General features: G+C 41.7%; 1 long non-coding RNA gene across 1 annotated transcript in view; it reads right to left on the bottom strand.

Moving 5' to 3' along the window:
- Nucleotides 1-5,841: 5,841 nt before the first annotated feature.
- LOC147652531 (uncharacterized) overlaps nt 5,842-13,485 on the bottom strand; it is a 51,372-nt gene continuing 43,728 nt past the window's right edge. The window contains exon 2 of the long non-coding RNA XR_015288312.1: nt 5,842-9,716. This is a non-coding gene — a long non-coding RNA (uncharacterized LOC147652531). The remainder of the gene's footprint in view (nt 9,717-13,485) is intronic.

The raw sequence follows: 13,485 nt of genomic DNA, 5'->3' as shown, positions 1-13,485 counted from the left end.
GCTCTGTCTTTACAGTCTAGCTGGGCTTTTTGGCAGATTCATGGGCATGTTATCCAAGTCCCACCTAGCTCTAGAGAGAGGGCAAGCACCCTCATTTCCACTTTGCAGCTAAAGGGACCAAAATGTCAGGAGATCACCTGACCTCCTAAGACCAAGAACCATGTCTGTGGCACAGCTCAGGCTCTGCTGTTCCAGCAAGCAATTCACTCCTTTTCAGCAAGTTTCAGAGCCCAGTAAAGATCAAGACCCCAGAGGTGTGTTAGTCCACTGTGGGTGACCTTGTGGGGCTACACTACACCACATTCTGGGTAAGGGCAGTCACACAGTGCACAGAAGTTATTGACTGCACACCTGTGTGTACATTCTCCCCACTCTATTCAAAACCAGTCATATCTATTAACTCCGTGCACAGAGAGGCTTTTATTGCTTTTCCACTTGTGCTATAGTCACTACTGTTGTAGAAGGTAGATTTAGCATGAAGCAAATTCATGTTTAAAACACAGAGCCTATTCCAGAATCCTCCCACATTTTATTTACTATCAGGATATATGTTTTATAACAATGCTACTGCTTCTGTTGCCTTTTCCTCTCCTTTAATATGGATATTTTTATTGCTGCCATATCTTTTAAAGGTGGCAGCAGTGCTGCCCAGGGGCTTTGGACATACAATCACTGCTGGCATGACTGCAGCAATAATGAGTGCTGAGGCAGCACGTGAAGCTAAAGGGGGGTTAAAGGCAGTCATGAGGGAAGACTTCAGGTCTGTTGTAAGCAGTTGTGGCGAATGGCAACAGAGCAACTCTTTGCTCCGCCAGGGAATCTCAGTAAATCTCCTCCACTTTCCAGCACATGATGAAATTTCCCTGGCAAATTAATTTTCCTCAGTGTCTGTTTTGCAGCCTACCCATCATCTGAGAAGTGAGGGGAAGTGGGTAGCAGGAGAACAAACACAAACACTCAGCTTTTATGATATGTACAAGGGGGTAACGGCAGAGGGTGCAGTGACAGTGCTGTGGCCAGCTTCCTCTGTGGACAGGGGCAGAAAGGAAAGGGAGAAAGGGAATAGGACAGTGCTGAGAGAGGGAATGCGGTGGGGGAGACAGAAGGCCAGCTCGGTCATTTGTGAATGAAGCCTTTGTCTTAGGAGCTTGGGAAGAGCATTTCGGGCCATCACCTCCAAGGCAGCTGGAGTGAAAATTCCCCCATTGGTTTAGTGGCAGGCCTTATTTCCATTAGCTTGTGTGCAGTCTCAGTTGACAGGCAACCCCAAAGCAGAACCAAAATCTCCCATGCCAGCCATATACTTCCAAAGCTCATATGACAGTTTCACATTGTAGACTATGCCTAATAAATCTGCCCAACTGCTTTGTGATAAATCTCATTCAGGACTAATCACTTCTGTGAGACAAGCTGACCTTTCTCACTGGTTCAGTTAAAAACTTATGTAGCAATGCTGAACACACTTGATTTCTGAGCTTTGGCTTTGTTCAAACACCATAGTTTTTGGTACAGTATGACTACAGACAAAACAAAACAAAAAAAAAAACCAGCAAAAAAAGAGGTGAAATATTCCAGGAAGAGAATATATTATTTTGTTTATCTTTCAGAGAAACGAAGCAATACTGATGGCCCTGTAGGAAAGAGAGAAATCTGAGGCTCAGTAATATCCTGTTTCTACTAAATAATTTGACATTTTCAATGTGACCCTGTTGGAGGCAGCAAAAACACAGATGTCTGAAAGCACATCAGCAGTGGTTCAAGTAGGTACATTCACAATTCAAGGAGCTCTCAAAGCTGTCCTACACCTTGCTGTGTAGGCTGGCTGGAATGATAACACGTGTGCTACTTGTCTGGTTGTTGCTGGGAAAGGGTCTTCAAGGACCAGCCAATAATGAAATCACTCTCTTAATGCCCCCTGAATCATTATAATTACCTGATTTCTCATTCACCAGGGGTTTCCCACTTGCTTGGGAAAATTCAGATTCTGTCATCTTTCTTGATCACAGTGTCAGGCATGATTTTGGAAGCCAGCTGAATTTCCTCTGAATTCCTCCTTATTTTAGTGTCCAGTCAGTTTTGGGGGAAAAAAAACCAAGACAAAACATACAAATAGCTACGTTGCTTCCCATTCTGTACATGAAATACAATCTTGATTTCATGCATCGCTCACACACCTTTGTGAAAATACATACAATGCACACATGAGCGTGCTCCCTGGAAACAAATCATCCCTTTACATAAAAGTAGAGACATGCAATTTTTTTAATCCAGGAACCAGCTGCAAATATTTTTAAATAGGATAACTTGTTCAGCAGTTGAGCTGAAGGGCCCTTATGGATCCAGATCATGGCCCTGATGTATTAGAGCATCATACACACCAGTCCCTCACTCAGACACCAAACTCATAGCAAGCAGTCCACAGAAGCAGCCTGAAATGGCAATAGACAGAAGGGTCCCTTCCATTTCACAGCATTTGTAGACAAAGGAAGAGTTGCCTTTGGATAAAATTCCTTATTTCATCTGTCTGTATCTCACTCTGATGCCAGTGGAGCAGAAATGGCTAAGAGGGATATATGCTCCTTGGCTACTGCCACTTATTTTTGGTTTGTGGAGTTTTCTTTCTATCTGTGTTGAAACAAAGGGCTGTGGACTAGAAATGTAATCCATTTAGCAGTTGTTTTAGCATGAAGCTTTGGCAGGGGAAGTGCTAAGGCAGCAGCATTTCAGTCTCCACTGCTAAAACAGACTGCAATTGTTAACTGGGGTCTGGAGATGGGACTCTGTATCCAAAGCCCAAGTCCTGAACATCCCTCCTTGGCTTTTTCTGTTATTGTTGGCTATTCAGCATGCAAATGATCATAGGCAGCCTGACTACCAGAGCCACTTTTTATTTAGAAGGAAAACCTCAAACCACCTCAGTGGTGGTCTGTCCTAATCCAGGTTCTGTTAACATTCATTTGCCTTCAGAGGTAAGGGGCTGCACAGAAAAAGCAGCAGAGATGGCAAGTGCCTACCAAACAGACCTGCATTAGCCTAAACTAGCAACTTATTTAATTGCATTTTCCCTGTTTTAATGCAGACAGAAATTACAAAAATATTTATTCAACAAACCCAAAAACTTCATATAAAACACTGCAGCAAAATAGTAAGACAAAATAGGAAAAACATATTAAAGTCAGCTGGAGTAGCAGTTACAGAATGGTAGCCTCCTATTAAGGAGAGAAGAATAAGCGACATGCTGCACACATATCTATCCTTTACATCAGTGTGTGTGCTCATGTAAGACCTTGAATTGTCTGATGAATGTCTTTGGTTTATAAATGTATCACATTTCTTTTCTTCCCTGCTCTTCCACTCCAGGCCTCTAAAAACTATAGGACCAAAGACAATCACCTCTCATGGCTTCATTTCATTCTTGAGAATATAGATTAGAAGCAGGAAGGCAAGGAGACCTTGGGATGATTTTAATTGCCTACAGTTCCTTTTGGAAAAGAGGAGAACAGATATGCAAGGTCCTTGATGAAAGACAGATGGATGACAAAAGTGTACCTCATTGTAAGCTGCTGCAGCAGAAACAGGCATGTGGCAGCACTTATTTGAACACACACACAATTCTGCCATTTCCTCATAATGACAGACAACCTTAGAGGCTCCCCACAGCTGGCCAGCAAGTTTTTGGGATGAGACTGTGATATGCATCCAGATATCATGAAATAAATGAATTCATTTCACGGGCTATGCAGCCATACTTGCATTCTGCAATAATGCACCAGCTTGACCAGGAGGAATTTTTCCCGTGTCACAAGGCATCAACACTTTGCCTTGTGCTGTGTCTGCTAGAACTTGTTTTTTATTATTTAGATTTGCACCTCACTGACAACCAGAAGGATGTCACAGACTCCTTTCATATGAATCACAGGAAGAAGTCAGAGATAACAGGCTGTCTTCCAGAGGGAACCATGGTCTCTCATTTTAATCTGACATCATTTTACACAACCAACCTCCTATTCCTTGTCCCAAAGTTTACAAAGATCTGTAAAGCCCCATTCCCTGAGATCTAGTTAACCCTCTACACTGATTGCATCAGATTGATTGCTTGTTTTTACCTGCCTTTGTAGGTCTGTTCCATCTTCAGAGTGCTGCTGAGGAGGAGGAGGAGCTGCCCACTGAAGAAGAACAAAGAGGGAGCCAGAGTTGTTGAGACCTCAGTTCTATGGGTTGGCACACATGCTATTAAAGAGCTGTAACTATTCTCTACCGAAATTGCCACTGCTGCTAGCACACAAAACTTTCCCTTTGAGAGAAGTTTTAGGTAAAAAAAACAAAGTATAGAGATCAATATCTTTGTGACACCATGACTTCTGAAATTCAGTTACACCCTGGACTGAGGGGTGGTTCAATAGATACTTGCTCAATTATGCTCAGTGGTGCTTGTCTAAACCAAGGGTATTGCTTCTCCTTTGGATGCTGCTTCATGAAGTACATGAGGTCAATTGACTGACTTTTCTTTTGGAATGCTGAGGAAAAGAGTTTACTCACTGTTTGATTTATAATTAAAAACATTTTATAAATTCATGAAAAAGCAAACAGTTTCACTGTTCTAAGAATAAGTAGTTATATAGTGTCATGTTTAAGTTTTTAAAGGAAGGAGGACACCAATGAAGATATTTGACAGCTCTGAAAAAAGAACAGGGAAAGTAAGTTTTATAGGGACACTAATGGTTTTAAAGGAGACATTTCAGCCTCACAAAGTCTTTGCAATTCTCTAATGAGATTTCTGGATTGCTCCTGGTGGATCAACATTTAGATCATACCCAAGTGGTGCTTCATCACATCAAGCAGCTGAAATAGAAGGCACATGACAATAGACTGAGAAACAATAAAATTTTGCTCAGGAAAAGGACAAAAATTCTACTAAGAAATTGTATTCAAACTACTTACAGGAAAAAAAGAAATGAAACATAGATATCCACAGGAAGCAATTTGCATCCTATTTGGCTGCTTTTGATGCAACTTGAACATAACAGCCAGTATACTAAATCAACACTTTACAAAATGGGACCAGGGAAGGAATGCTGTGCCCTATAATTTGATTAATACACAGCCAGAAAGCTGGAAGTTTGTTTTTATCAACCTCTTAACTTCTCAAACTTCTGTAGTTTCAGTATGCTCCTAGAACTGCTGGACCATTTGGAATCATGGAGAACAATTTTTATGTGCCAGGATTTATGAACCCAGACCCTAGTCCAAAGCAAAAGGTCATGAATGTGTCACTGCCTAAGTTGTCAACAGGGACACTGAAAGAGCTGGACCCTCCCCCAGCATGTGAAGTGGCCAGCACAGCTTTGCATTCTCCTGTGTGCTGAGATCCAAGCTATGGAAACCAGCTCCAACCTCAGTGGACAATGCACCAATAGCATGGATCACTAATAATAGTTCATGATAAGAAGACAGTGTCTCCTAAGTGCTACAAACCACTAAACTGAGGCTGGATCAGAAGAAATTGAGAGGAAGTAGTTCATTTTCCCAGGGAACACAGGCTTATGAAAAACCTTTAAACATCACAGGACTGGGGACTTTGACTTCCCAACAGTGCTACAGTGCATCATTATAGGATGAAGTGTACAAATAGTGAAGTAGGGATGAAATGTCAGCTGCTCTGCACACAGAAAGAAGCCTCAAGTGGGCTTGCTAAGGAGCTGGTAAAAGTTTTTGGAAGTCACCTTAGAGGGAAATATGAAAACAGGCTGGAACTGGATTTGTACTGCTGGTATTCACTGTTCAAGGGGACCAGAAGGGATAAAAGTGACCAGAAATAACCCACATTTCTCTTTTGAATACTTTTTTTTTTTCATTACTTTTTTATTGTTTCTGCAAGTTAAATAGATGTTCCAGGTAAAGCTTTGCAGACAATATGGGTGCTAGAGCCTTTTGTATTACAATTGGCTACCATCTTTTCAAAGTACTTACAAAATATTGCTGAACAGTCAGACCTCTCACCTCTTTCCTATTTTTCTGTGAACCACTACATGCATTGTAATGCAAACTGTGCAATATAGCTATACTTGATTCTTTCTGCATTGTCACTGCATCTCACAAGAAACATGTTTTCAGAGCCAGTGAAAGCCATCATTCCTCCCATACAACTGGTGCAGGAGTGTTTTTAGTCATTTGCAACAGGACAAGGACCACTGTCACATTTAACAGTGTGAAACATCTTTTGTGCCACTCTCAACAGCAGAATGATCTTGTAAGGGCCAGCTTCATTTAAAACAAGCCAGCTTCCAGCAGAAGCATGAAAGCCTTTAGATCATATTGCAGATGTAAAAAAATCCAAAAGTAAAGAGGAGAGACCGGGCTGGTCCACAAGGTCTCCAGCTGCACCACCAGCCCACCCACTCCTGCAGAGGCTGTTTCTGCTGGCATTTCACTGGGCTCTGCATGTCAGGCTGGCTCCAGTTCACCCTCACTGCCTGACAGACGTGACCTGCGAGAAGCAGCTGACAAGCGGTCAGTTCATTGCCTCACGAAAGATGGAAACATTCACTGCCATTCAGGCTCGATTCTTCATAAGAACAAGAATGTGCTGTTCCAAATGTTGCACTCAGCATCTTGGAATGGTGCCTTTGACCAGGGGCACTGAGGACAGCAGAAAAATGAATTATTACACAAGACACAGTCTTTGTCCATTTCTACAGTTTAAGGGAAAGATGCAGACATTGAGCCAACTGACTGCTTGATAATGTTGTTTCTGTAATATCCAGGACCCTGCTAAATTTCTAGAACAGAGACATGACCAAACTGTTCTTCTGAAACAAATGTCAGACTCCTTGATTCATCAAAATGGTGCAAGTGACAGTGTATGAGATGATGCTGTGCCTGCAGTGGGTGAGAAGTCATGGCTTATGGTAAACAAAAACACATTAAAGCAAGGCTGTACTTAAAAATGGCAAGTGAAGCATGACTTGAGAACATTATTTCTTTGAGTTGATATTTTCTCAAAATTGTTTTTACTTGAAAGTCCTTTGCACAGAAATGTGATTGTTTGCTAAATCACAAATATTTGAGTTTCTTCTCAGGAACAATCCCCTGATTTCCTTAGATTAGAAAATTATTTAGGCTGCACTTGGCTTATGTTCAGGAGCCTCTTTTTATAAAACTGAACACCTACAAATTATATTATAGCAATTATAAATAGATCCCTTAACAAATGAGGAGCTGAGGAATTTCATGATGCAATCTGATAACTAGACAGATGGGGAATTGCAGAAAGAAGGAAAAGGAAGATTAAAAAAAATCCACATAATTAAGACAGTGAGATGAACCCCTAGAGCACACCTAGCACTCACCAAAACCACATCATACACTCTGATGCACTGGCTCATCACGTGCCCATTTCCCTAGAGAGAACTGAGTAGTGATTGATCATGTATTCATGTGCTTCTACAAGGTTTCAAATTATGCTCTCAGTAGAAAGTCTGCCATAAACCTATTTAATTGCTGCCAGGTGGATTCCTACCTGCTGGCACACTCCTCTCTCCTGCTTCACCAAATATCTCCTCAGCCAAATCTCTTCCTCTCCCCTCAAGCTCTTCAAGTGCCACAACAAGTGTGGCTAAACCACACTCTTCAGCACAAGTGTGCAGTGTTTCCTACTATACGTGTAAAAGTGAGATCTGCAGGGATACAGGGCATCTCCATTAACTCTTCACTCCTCCAGGGGTAAAACCAAGAACCCAGGATGCAGACTCCTTCTGAACCAAACCCTGTTTCCATCCATCACAGATAAAGACATTCTGTCCAAAGTAGATTCAATCTTAAACTAACCTTATTTTCACCTTTGTTTTTTGTCAGAAACAAAATTGTGCAGTTCCAAATTCTCTAAGTGGAGGTCTGCTTCAGAGCCTCAGTTTTCCTTTTAAAAACTTCCTTCTAATTGCTAGCCTGAATGTATTCCTCAATAATCTATGCCCTGCTGTTCTTGTGCCAAGACTGTCTGTTATCTTAAATTATTCTTTCCAACATGCAGAACAAACCCCTGTTGCCTCTTTGCCTCATTTTACTGTGTCACATAAATCTTCTCCCTTTGTATTACCTTTTCCTTAAAGCAAACCTTCAGTTTCAAATTCATCCTTCTTGAATATGAGAGTGACCAGAACTGTACTCTTGATTCCAAATACACAACAGCTGTAAAGCCCCTCTCTATCAACTGTATAAGGAGGGTTGCATTTGCCCTTTCCCCAGCTGCATCACATTGGCATGTGATTTATGCTGCAAAATACTGTACAGGTTTTGAAAAAAACATATTGCACAAATTAACTCAACCCTTTTCTGCAATAAAATAATTGAATTTCTAGACAAAACAAATGCTGCTAGTCTTATCTGGACCAAGCCACAAGCACTAGTGGCTCACTCCTCTCTAAGTTATGAGCCCATTTTCCAGCAAAGCGGATTATGTTTAATCCTTAGGTGAATAACCTTGTACTTGGTATTGTGCCATTTTACAACATTTCTGCTCTATAATCTTCAAGGTCATCCAATTCTTCTTTTGCAGTATCTTGATCTTCCTTTTATCGATGTGTCTCACAACTTCATGTCAGTAACAGAAAGCTATTTCATTAACTCTCTCTACTTTCTGAGCCAAAGTCACTAATAAAAATATTAAGCAAGATAGGTCCCCAAAGCATTCCCTGATAAAGTCTCAATAACCTCCCTCCAACCTTCCTATCAGTTCCTGATATCTCGTTGTTACCCATGTGCTTCTGCTACTTTTTAATCCCCATCTTCTCCGGTTTATCCAACCCCCTGTGAATTGTGGCTTCAAATAATTTCTGTTTATTGCATTTCTTTGCCAAGATGATCAGTTATTTCATTACTTAAAGGTATCATATAAATTTGGCACAATCTCTGAAAATCTGATGTTGTATTTGTTTGGTCACTTGCCGAGGAGAACAACTCTGGCACAGGCACATCCTGCAGTGGAGCAGGGAATTGCAGCAAGCCAGGCAAGTTTCTAGAGCCAGGGGAGCCACGGAGAGCACCAACACCAGCTGGGAGCTGGCAGCTCCCCAGGGAGTGGCTGCAGAGGTGTAGGTGGGATTGGGAGGGACAGTGAATGCCTCTGCTGCCACATTAATTAATCCTGGGTACTGCTGGTGAATGGAGCAGGTAAGCAGGACATGGCACAGCAGTTCACAGGATGGGTGCCTCTCCACAGGAGGCCATTCCACTGATCCAGTGGGAGAATCAAGGTGCACACTACTCAGCAACTGGTCAGTCCTGGTGGGTCCCTTCCAAATCAGGATAATCTTTGGGTTTTTTTCCTGCTTTGCATTCATTCTTGTTCATTATCTGTTTTCCAAACTGATCTATAGTTGTGCGTATGACCTGAGGATAGGTTAGTCAAATGGTTGTTTGACAACAGTCAAACTTGTTGTTCAGTCAAATGGTGTAAATTCAGATTTCACATGTTTATTTAAAAAACCCACAAAATTCTTACTTTGACTTTGTGTACAAATTGTAGCAGAATTCTGGGAAAGATATAACCAACCCCTCAGGCATGTCCAGTGAAGTCTGAAAGCTCCACACCACCTAGAATAAGGTAGTTGTCTCTCCTTCATACCTCAGAGCTACTGTCACCTTCCTTTTGTCCACTCCCAGTATTGAACAAAGGTGGAAAAGTATTGGCTTGATCAGGTCCAACAAAATTATCTTGCCTGAAGAGAAAGGCAAAGCAGTTTCTTAGTTGTGGAGCTGCACCAATGTTACATTTAATTCTAACCCACCCTTATTGCATGGTACATTTTCTCCCATCCCCCCCACTCTTTCCTCACTTCGTAATTATTTGATTGCAAGATCTCTTTTCTATTTGTTTTATTTGCCTTTGCTTTGAGTCCAGATCAAGCTGTTTTTTGACAGTTCTTTCTCTCTAGGGAGACATGCAAAATTTTCCTCTTAGTTTTAAACTTTTGTGCTTATTTAAGCTACATCATTAATTTAGACCTAGGGCCTAAAATTTCAATTTCCATTTTTTAGAACTTTTTAATGTCAAAAGTGGGAATCACCCTTGGGATAAAAGTAATGTTAAGGCTGAGATTATCCAACAGTCGTGTTCACTGCAGTTTAAACATCCATCCTGAATAAGATTTTTCTGACTTAGATGACCTGAAGACTAAGAGAAACAGGTGGAAATCGCAGAACATATCTCATTCATGTTGCTTCACTCCTCTTATATTGTTTCAGTCTTTGAATTGTTGATTGTCTCCATAATTAATTCTTCCATTTCCTCTCAGTGATGAAGGGGGAGCTCCATGAATATCTGATAAGTTGTACATTGGCTCACATTAAAATGGGAATGTCTCCCAGGGATCCCACATAATGAACAACAATAATAAAAGATGACAAGGACCAGGAACACTTCTTTCTACTAAATACACACTGGAGGAGATAGGAAGACTAGAAGACAAAAGGTTGCAGTTATTGCTTGCTCACTAGCTCTGCTTAAATGTTTGGGAGCTCACGCCCATCACCATGACTCATCAGCAATTTCCTTTCCAGAAACACTGGACAAAATGGACAAAGAGGTATTTATGTCAAAGTGAATCCCTGTCCTCAGAGGGCTTCTGACACCACATTGCACTGGAGCCATGAGTCCTCATTTAGCCAGGGAGCCTGGGACAGGTCCTATGGTTGCTATGCGGGGCTCCCATGCAAACCTGACCTCTGGCAGCTCTCCATCACTTCCAATGGACAGCAGCTCCAAGGGCAGAGTTAAACTGTCTTGTATCTTGTGGTGTCCCAGGCTCTCAGCCTGCTCGATTTCAGGCTCCTCTAGAACAGTGAATTTAGTGGAGATTATTTTGTAATAGCAAATGTCTCTTCCAACAACTCTATAGAGTAAGAAGGGCAGAAAAACTGAGTAGTACTTTTTTTCCATTACTAAGAATTCAGGAAGTGTATTTAAGAAATGAGGAAAGTGGTGAGCATTTATAGCTAAATGAAGGAAAGAATTCCCCCTCTCATACGCCCTCAGAAGAGTAGGGGAAATGTGCCACAGAGACATCTGGACGTTTTTCAGGACTTGAGCGCTTTCATCTGGGACCATAAATAAAAAAGTAGCACTGCAAAAATTTTCCACTTCTAGACCAGACAACAAAATTACCTACCCCCATAACCATTAGATACCAGAACAGATAAAGGCACAGCTTCACTTTTAATAATTATTGATCAAAACTGAGCTGCATTTAGATGTGACAGTAGCTAGGACAGAACTGGTAGCATGCCTGCAGATCAGCCAAACAGAGCAATACAAACAGGAGCTACTGACACGTGTTCAGGCACAAAGCTGAGATGCAGCAAGTTGACCCAGGCCTCATCCTGTGTCCAGCAGAGCCCTGCCCAAGTGTCCCAGGACACAGCTGGTCAGCATGCCTGCTTGCAGGAGCCAGCTCTGCTTCTCAGAAGTTATATGCACTCCAACACAGCTGGAAAAAGCAGCTGACAGTGAAACTCTGGCAAGAGTCTACTGTTACACTGGCCAAATCCAAACATTTGTCCAAAAACCCAAACAAAGCAAACCAAAATTCCCACTGCGGTGGAGTGGACTCTTGTATAAACATGGCTAACCAAGGTCTTTGAAACAGTAACTCTTCTCCTCTGAGACCTCTGACTCATTTCTGGAAGCACTTCTACAATTAATACTAATGAATTAGAATTAATATTACTACTAAGACTGATGTCTCAGAAGCTGCCTGGGCAATATGGATAATATGGATGCCCATACACTTCTATTTTTAATGGGAATTCAGCATCCAGATGTCTTAAAAGCACTTTTCTGTTCTCACACAGCACATAAACCCCATCCTTCATAATATGCCATAACTCAGCGGCACAGTCCTGGCATGGGGACCAGGGTGGTGACCTCCCTCTGAAGCAAAATGGTTTCTCCAAGCCTTCTCCAGGCAGAGTGGACAGGAGTGTTGGAACTGCCATTCCCAAGAAGCTGGAGGAGAACAGCATTCTTCACCACTGACAGCTGCATGTGCCCTTGCCTGCCCAAAACACACACACACTCAAGCTGGAGAGTATTTAATAAGCCATTCTGCCAGCTAATGCAAAGGTTTTATACCAGGTAAAACAAGGAGTAATTTCAGCTCTAAAGTGGAAAATGTTCTCTCTTATGTAAAAATGCATGATTTCACTAAAGAGGGTAATTTACATTTATTGTTTGAAAAGTGAGTACTATATACTTCTTGCAAAATACGCATTTCTTAAAAGCTGAGAATCATTTAGAAATTGCTTAGAGAAAACACCTCCCTTGAAACTATGGAGGGTATTTCAAGCTAATCTCACCATCATCATTTGTTCTTCATCTTCAGAGTAGACTGGCCAGCTCAGGATTCCCCCACTCTATCCTCAAACCCTCTCTAGTTCCAGTGGTGGAATATCAGATCTCCAGGCCTCTTGTAGTACTGGGTTTGGCTGGGTTCATCTGAGCACAGTCAAAGCAGGAATTAAAACTAAACCCAGCAAGTAACTATAGCAAGTCTATGATCCAATATAAGATTTCACTTCTTGTTTCTCGTTTCCTATACAATCCACTTCTGATTAAAACCGGACAAAAAACAAATTTCAGTCCACCACCAATGGCTTGGGGACAGAGTGGATTAATTACCATGAACTTCTACACAGATTTCACAGTCTGGTACCACCAGGTCACTGAGGCAGTTTGCAAGGCTAGAGCACCATTACATGTTGCCTCTAGGGCAAGGTGTGGCTCCTGGCAGAAGCAGCACTGGTGTTTACACTGCTGTCAGTGCATTTAGGAAATTGTCCTTCACCCCTGCAGCACTGGCCATGTCTTAAGAGAGGATGTAATTTCCCAGCTGTAATCTCCATAAGCGTTTCTGAGTTGCACTTTAATGCCATGCCTGTAAACACTGATGCCAAAGAACAACTTAAACTAAGAAATAATGGGGCAAACGTTGGCCCATATATCGAATTCCCTTTTTTTATCTTGCAGAGTAGCACTGCACACAAAAAGAGTTCTGCAACTCAAGTAAATGATCAGCAAAGAGCACCCCAGTGACACTCTGACAGTAATCTCTCAAGGTTCATTGTGCCACTGCTGCTACACAACTGGAAGGTGAAAAATTCTAGTCTCCTTTCACAACAAACTGCTTTCCTCTCTAACTTCACATATGTTTGCACAGCCTGCTGCTGCTCCTAAATTGAATTTGGAGTTGATTCTTGGACATTTCCAAAAAAACACCCCATAAAAAATATAAAAAAAAAATCATCAAGGTTTATACAATCTCCATCTGAAGGTGCAGTTCACCTGGACTTCAACTGAAGTAATTACTGGAACATGAGATAGGAAGGATGCTAGACCTTCAGTAGTGGAAATACTTGGCAATTTTTGAGAATGGCTAGAAACTAGCCAGGACCAAAAGCTATGGCAGCTTGTATGATCATCTCCAGAACTCT

This window comes from Cyanistes caeruleus, chromosome 6 (genome assembly GCF_971803275.1).
Source record: "Cyanistes caeruleus chromosome 6, bCyaCae1.hap1.1, whole genome shotgun sequence".
NCBI classification, from domain to species: Eukaryota; Metazoa; Chordata; class Aves; order Passeriformes; family Paridae; genus Cyanistes; species Cyanistes caeruleus.
The sequence above is the reverse complement of the archived record's forward strand: the minus strand, read 5'-3'. Positions and strand labels throughout refer to the sequence as shown.